Source organism: Serinus canaria, chromosome 1A, assembly GCF_022539315.1.
Source record: "Serinus canaria isolate serCan28SL12 chromosome 1A, serCan2020, whole genome shotgun sequence".
Classification (NCBI taxonomy): Eukaryota; Metazoa; Chordata; class Aves; order Passeriformes; family Fringillidae; genus Serinus; species Serinus canaria.
The window spans coordinates 44,875,792-44,882,858 of record NC_066314.1 but is presented as its reverse complement, the minus strand read 5'-3'; the positions used below and the strand labels follow the sequence as shown (position 1 = coordinate 44,882,858).

Below are 7,067 nucleotides of genomic sequence, written 5' to 3'. Positions count from 1 at the left end.
GGTGCCTTGGCGTAGGAGTGTCACCTAAGCTACACGTACTGCCTTGCCACAGCTTGCAGGAATTGAAGAAAATAGTCTTGAGACAAACTTATGGATGATAGGGTCCAGAGAGGCTTGTCAAATTCCTTTGAGCTTTTTCTAAATAAGTAATGTCACCAAAGTGACTACTGCAGCCTTTAGACCAGCAGAGCCTCTGTGGGTAGGCTGAACTACAAGACCCTTTGAGACAGTGAATGTCTCCTGTCCTTTGCCTAGTGTTCAGATGGGAAATTGCTCATTAGTGAGTATTTACACTGACTCAAGCTCACACCCTTCTCATACTTCCTATGCTCTCTCCAATGGGGCTTGAGAGCCTTGGGCAATTCATGAGCCATTGAAGCTGCTCTGCTTCTGCCGTGTCACACAGCGTGTTATGGATTAGCAGCGGCACTGTGTCAGTGGCACCGTGCTCTGACCCTCGGCCACAGAACCATGAAGGATTCAGCTGTCCCTCTGAACTGGCCTCAGCTGGGAGAAGGAAGCAGTGGGACCTTGTGGGGCTAGTGTAACCACCTGCCTGTGAGCCTGTGCTGATGTCCTCCCTCTTCAGATATCGTAAGAGTTGCTTTTTGTGATATGGATATTTTGGTATGCTGAAGATTCTGAAATTTTATGCACATTGAACAATATACGTAATAAATATTGTATACGATTAATATGATATCGCCAAATTCAATTTTAATTTATTTTGAAGTTAAAACCGATTTGAAATGTCAAATGATTAGGATACCTGTAGCGTCTCTCGCGGCCGCGGGGGCTGTACAGGAGCCCGGCTGGGTGCCCCCGGATCCGGCCGAAGATGCCACAGGATGTGCCACTCCCGGAACCCATCCGGACTCCTGGGTAGTGGTTACCGTCTGCGGCGTGGGTGGTGCAGGCAGGAGCGCGGGTCCGAGGTACCGAGATAAAGGAAAGAGAAGCGGACACCCGTGAACATACGAAAGGTCTTGAAACAGTGCGGCACCGCCAGGGATGGGTGTCAGGGAGGAGGCCGTGGGGGGCGCAGATAAAGGGAGTGGGTGTGATGGGAGGAGACACAAAGCCAACCAATAACCAGGACCCAGGGAGGAGCGGGGATTACAGCTGAGCCACTGAGGATCACACAGGGGAGGGGAGAAACCCCCGGGGCAAATCATACATCGCATAAGGGATGGTTGACATAGAGAATTCTGGAGATAAAGGGGGGTGGTTAGTGTGACAGACAGCGGGGGTAGGCAGCACCGAAAGGGAGGAAATAAGCTTATAAGGGCATAAAGGCAGGTTCTGAGGGACAAACCACCGGCGGGAAAACAAGGGATAAACAGCTTAGGGAGAAACCATTGTGAGGGAAGTATATGGGGGGGGGGGGGGAACCGAGGACCAAACCATTATTAACTTACAAAAGGAATAACCAATTCTAAAAACACACGATGCCACAGATACACTTTGTAGATTAGACTTTTGCATGTTATCCAAAGAGAAAATTCAGCAATTAGACATGGAGCCCGAGAGTTGTACAACCACAGTTATGGGATCAGAGCAGTTCACAGAAACATTTTAGAGTTTCAAAACCTGTGTTCCAACCACTGCCCTAGAAGTCTGTGTTCACATTCACAGAACCATCCATGCCTAACCTGTGTGTTTGAGTCACTATGAAGCCAGTGCATTGTGCAAACTTCCAGACTTTGGTGTCTGTTGGAACCAAGGGCTGCAGCACCTCTGTGCTCCCTCTGCTGTGCAGGGCAGTCAGGGTCACACATTCAGCTGCTTTTGATGCATTTCCCTTCCTTTAAATTCATGGTGTTGAGAATATAATCCACATAGTGCCCAGGTGGCATGAACTTTAAATCTTCCAGGTGTTACTTTTAACTGTTTCTAAGAAAAATATCTCATCACTGCTTCCCATAAAAAGGCATAAGCCTCTCCCCAGTTTAGTTGAAATGGGAGAGGAAGTTAGCTATGAATTTTAGAGTTTACTTTTAGGGGTCAGTAGAGTGTGATAAAAAACATTTAGAACGTAATTGGTGAAGTGAACCCAAACAGAGGGACATTCTTTGTGAAACAAAACATAACATTGCCCTGTCTTATCACTCAGGTCAGATTGCAAAATGTTTTTACTGTGACTGTAACAGATTCTGCCATTAGCAGATGCATATGCCAAGTACATGCACGCTGACCTAGGAGATAATTAACAGGAACAGAAAACAGCGTGATCAAAAGCCCCTGGTTCCTCTCTGCTGCATTGTATCATCCCTTCTGGGTGTCACAGAATGCAGTATTATCAACCAGTATTAAGGTAGGGTTTAATCTCAAGCCTCAGGCTGTGCCAGCTTCTGCATTGCTCTATAAATCATCCTTTCTTAGCAGAGTTTGGTTGGGTATGAGAAAGGTGTTTATATCTAAGCTTCAAAGTCAGCACTTGCTGATGCAATTAACTAATCTACAGCTCTCAAAGCTGAAGCTAGTTGTTTATTTTTAGGTAGAACTACTTTTCATCTAAAAGTGCTGACTTATCAAAATTGGAGTGTTTTGTTGGAAGATGTCTTAGAAAAAATTGAATAGAACTGTCTGCTGAGGAGGCATGAGAAGAATTTGCCAGCTTGAAGGAGCAAGGGGCAATGGCAAGTTGAGTACCCACAGCTCTGGAGCCAGGCATGCAGCTCTTTGCAAACTCGGCTTTTCTGTACTCAGCTTTTACAAACCTCACCTCAGGACTGCCAGCAGTGAGGAAATCCTTAGTGCTCAGCCCTGAGCTGCCCATCTACCCCAAACATTGGTGTAGCAAGCCTTGGGGAACATGAGGGAGCTTTGTGGAAAGGTAGAAAACACAGAGTTCTGCACTTTTGAAAACCATGATTTTGAAATTTCTTTTCTGTGACAATTTGAGGTTTTTAGTCTGAAAGAGAAGAGGCTTTTTACATTCAGCAGAAAAACTCCTGTGACTAGACAATAATATCTGCAAATGTATATAAACAGCATTAGCTTCCGTTTTTCTCAGCTGTCTGCACAGGTTTTCTTAAACCCTACCTATTTCAGACATGAAAAGAGAAGTTATGAGAAATACAGCAGCAGTCACCAAGGGAAAATGCTGACAGGCAGTATGATATGGACTAGCCAAATAGAAATCCCACATTGTAGTGATACCATTTTTGAAAAGAATTTAAGAATGCATGCATTAGTAGATGCTATTCACAGGAGTTTTGGTGTACATACACACCCTTGTCCCACTCTCTCCATCTCTGGGCTGCTGCATTTAAGACTTGCAGTTTCACCTTGTTGAATTTGGCTTTGGACAAAGCACAAGCAGAGCATCTTCTCTGTTCCTCTGAACAGTGGCTCTAAAGATCTAGAGTCTGAAGCTGTGAAATAACTACTCTCAGTTCCCTGAACAAGCTTGCTATGGAAATGTCTCCTTTGTTCTTACCCAAGGAGAGTACTCATCTCTGTAATTTGCTTGGCAACTGAACCACAACCTCCTACTATTCAAGGTATTTTGAAACTAAAAAGCATTGTTTTAAATATTATTTTATACTGAAGAGTTATATAAAACAAGAGAGATGCTTACAAAGGTAACTTAAATAATTCTCTACACAATTAAACACCTATAATTACAGTGCTAAGGTAATATTTGACTTACCCAGGATGAGCATTTTTTTCCCCCCTGAAGCTCTATCTCTCTTTTCAAGTGATACAATGATGTAATTCTTGGCTAGACTACTGCATTGTGTTTACTAGGACTTGAAATTTTCAGTATTTAGGTACTCTGATCAGTAAAGAATGAAAATTTGATTGATACAGGACGGATCGGTGCTGCCTTTCAGACTTGGCCTCCTGTCTCTTATAAGCACTTTCTATAGTGTTCAGTGCAGTTTACTGTTTTGGTGTCTGTGCTCAAGATGCTTCAGAACCTGCCCCAGCTTATCTAAAACATCTCATTAAATGCCAGGAGGAAAGGGAGCTGCTCGCTTTCTCGAGGCTGCTGGCCACCAGTTTATTCTAACCTTGTGCTGTTTTCCCAGTAATCACACTGAAAATCCTGCTGTGATTATCAGACATTCCTTGAACTATGCTGGGCAATAACATAAGAATTTTAATTCTTGATTGGCCAAAATATGCCTGTATGTACAGTGGGAAATTTGAAAGGAATGTGAGAAAAGTGCACGTGTGGAATTGCAGTTCCTAATACATGTTCCTGTCTTCTGGTAATCTGAAGCTCATGAATGTCTAAAGACAGAGTTGGTGTGATATTAGTTTTTAAAACGAGACGTATTCTTATCTTTTTACAAAAGCAGGAGCCTGTTTGGAGAAGTAGAAGAGTATATAGGGGTTCCTCAGTTTTGATCTGGATTTTGCTTCTTTCATTGGACACAAAATTTCCACAGTCTGTGTCAGGCTGTGAAGCTCTTCTCTCAACCAAGAGTTTGGGAAGTACTTATTCAGAAAATTTCTTATGATTCTTAATGGCTAATTATAGTGGAATTTAATACTGGCATACCAGGAACTAGAATGAATGCCTTTAATGTTCAAAATTTTATAACTTTCCCTTCCATCTTTCTAGTATTTAAATAGTTCATTTTCATATTACCTACAATACTCTTGCATATGTGTAAGTGTTGCTACTACTGGTCTTTTATGGCTGAAATATTGAAAGTTGTATTCAAATTTTAGTTTAATTTTGGGATAATTAAACCACATTTCTGCATTTTTCTCAATAGCAAAGGATATTTCCCTCCCAAATTATAAAACAGTTGGACATATTTTACTGTTTTAGTGCCACATATATTCCCTTGTCTATCCTTGAATGCAAATAAGTTTTTTAAAGAAAACCAGTGCTGTGAATACCATGTAATGTCATGTGAACTTTGCACTGGAGATAAATAGAATGTGGTGACATTTCCACAGCTGTGGGAGAATAATCTAGAAAGGTTAGGCAGGATTATCTTTTTTTTTGTTTGAATACAAAAAATTGATCAGTTTGCAGTCAGTGGAGGTCATCCATTTTGGGCTTGGGCTCACTGGACCATATCCAAAACCTACTGATGTACTTTCCTCTACCCACTTGTATCCGCCTGTGAGGACAGAAAACTCTGGTTGCTGAGTACAGAGGCCAACCAGCGTTAGCTTCAAACTAGAATTTAAAACAGATGGTGCCCCATGCTGACGCTGACCTTCAGCACCTTCTCATGGCTTTTCTTGTCACGCCTGTGCACTGGCTGGGATATGACCCCATGTACAGACCAGTTGCATTTCTTTGGTTTGTTCCGTTCTATACCCTCTGCCAGTCACATGTTGCCTCTGGTTTTATACAGAAATTATTGTCTCTCTGGCTGCGGGCAGCATAGAGGAATTGGAAGGGTGTCTGCCAGCCTCATCGGCAAAATCTGGGCATGAATGGAAATCAGAATAAATTAATAAATAATATTATTAATTAAATACACTATTTGCTCCCTGCCCTTTTACTGTTTCTAGTATAAAGCCTTTCATTTATCTCATCGGATGTCCGAAGCCCAGCAGCACCACTCCAGAGAGGCGACCCCTGTGGTGATCGGGGACTCCACAGACCCCGGTCCCGGTCCCAACCCGCCAGCCGGAGCCGGCCCGTGTTTCAGCACACGGACACTCGAGCTGGAGCACAGAGCGGAACAGAGATCATCGCCAGCATGAGCCTGAGGGTTAATGCAGCTCCGTGCCGGGCGCGACAGCCGCTGCCGGGCGGCGCTGCGGGGCTGTGCGGGTGCGGGGGGGACACCTCGTGGGTGCGGGGGGACACCTGGCGGGTGCGGGGGGACACCTCGTGGGCAGCGGGGGGACACCTGGCGAGTGCGGGGGGACACCTCGGGGGCAGCGGGGGGACACCTGGCGGGTGCGGGGGGACACCTCGTGGGCAGCGGGGGGACACCTCGCGGGTGCGGGGGGACACCTCGTGGGCAGCGGGGGAACACCTCGCGAGTGCGGGGGGGACACCTCGGGGGCAGCGGGGGGACACCTGGCGGGTGCGGGGGGACACCTGGCGGGTGCGGGGGGACACCTCGTGGGCAGCGGGGGGACACCTGGGGGGTGCGGGGGGACACCTGGTGGGTGCGGGGGGACACCTCGTGGGTGCGGGGGGACACCTGGCGGGTGCGGAGGGACACCTCGTGGGCAGCGGGGGAACACCTCGCGAGTGCGGGGGGACACCTCGGGGGCAGCGGGGGGACACCTGGCGGGTGCGGGGGGACACCTCGGGGGCAGCGGGGGGACACCTCGCGGGTGCGGGGGGACACCTCGGGGGTGCGGGGGGACACCTGGCGGGCGGCGGAGGGACACCTCGCGGGTGCGGGGGGACACCTGGCGGGTGCGGGAGGACACCTCGTGGGCAGCGGGGGAACACCTCGCGAGTGCGGGGGGACACCTCGGGGGCAGCGGGGGGACACCTCGCGGGTGCGGGGGGACACCTCGTGGGCAGCGGGGGGACACCTGGCGGGTGCGGGGGGACACCTCGCGGGTGCGGGGGGACACCTGGCGGGCGGCGGAGGGACACCTCGCCGGTGCGGGGGGACACCTCGCGGGCAGCAGGGGAAGCTCGCCCGCCGCGGCCGCTGGCAGCCCGCGCCTGTCTCCCCCTCGCAGGGCACCCTCGCTGGACAGAGAGGAGAGACCTTCCTGCTCCCAGCTGAGCTGGGCGAGCTGCAATCGCATTTCTGCAATGGGTGTGCACTGACAGAGACTTAGTCTCTCTTTGACATACAGCCAGGAGCCACAGCCATCAGCCTCCACAAAGTTCAGGCACAAAACTGAGTCAGGGGACATACAATGTGGGTATCAATGTGGGAAAAGGTGTTTCACCCAGAGGGTGGCTGGGCATTGGAACAGGTGTCGAAATTCGGGACATCCCTCTGGCTGTCCTGGACGGCCAAGACCCCTGCCAGGGAGCTCAGAGACCCTGGCACAGAGCCCAAGGTGCTTGTGGTTTTGATTATGACCCATAGAGCAAATTACCAACCTTATATGAAGATCTGCAAGCCATGACAGTTTTAGTAGAATGATAGTAAATTTATCAAGGAGTGAAA

At 48.4% G+C, this 7,067-nt stretch overlaps 1 long non-coding RNA gene across 1 annotated transcript; it reads left to right on the top strand.

Annotated features, from left to right (window-relative positions):
• The first annotated feature begins 2,182 nt into the window (after positions 1–2,182).
• LOC127061102 (uncharacterized) lies at positions 2,183–5,682 on the top strand. The gene is made up of 2 exons (XR_007780551.1): positions 2,183–2,314; positions 5,488–5,682. It is a non-coding gene; the product is annotated as an uncharacterized LOC127061102 (long non-coding RNA).
• Positions 5,683–7,067: the final 1,385 nt, after the last annotated feature.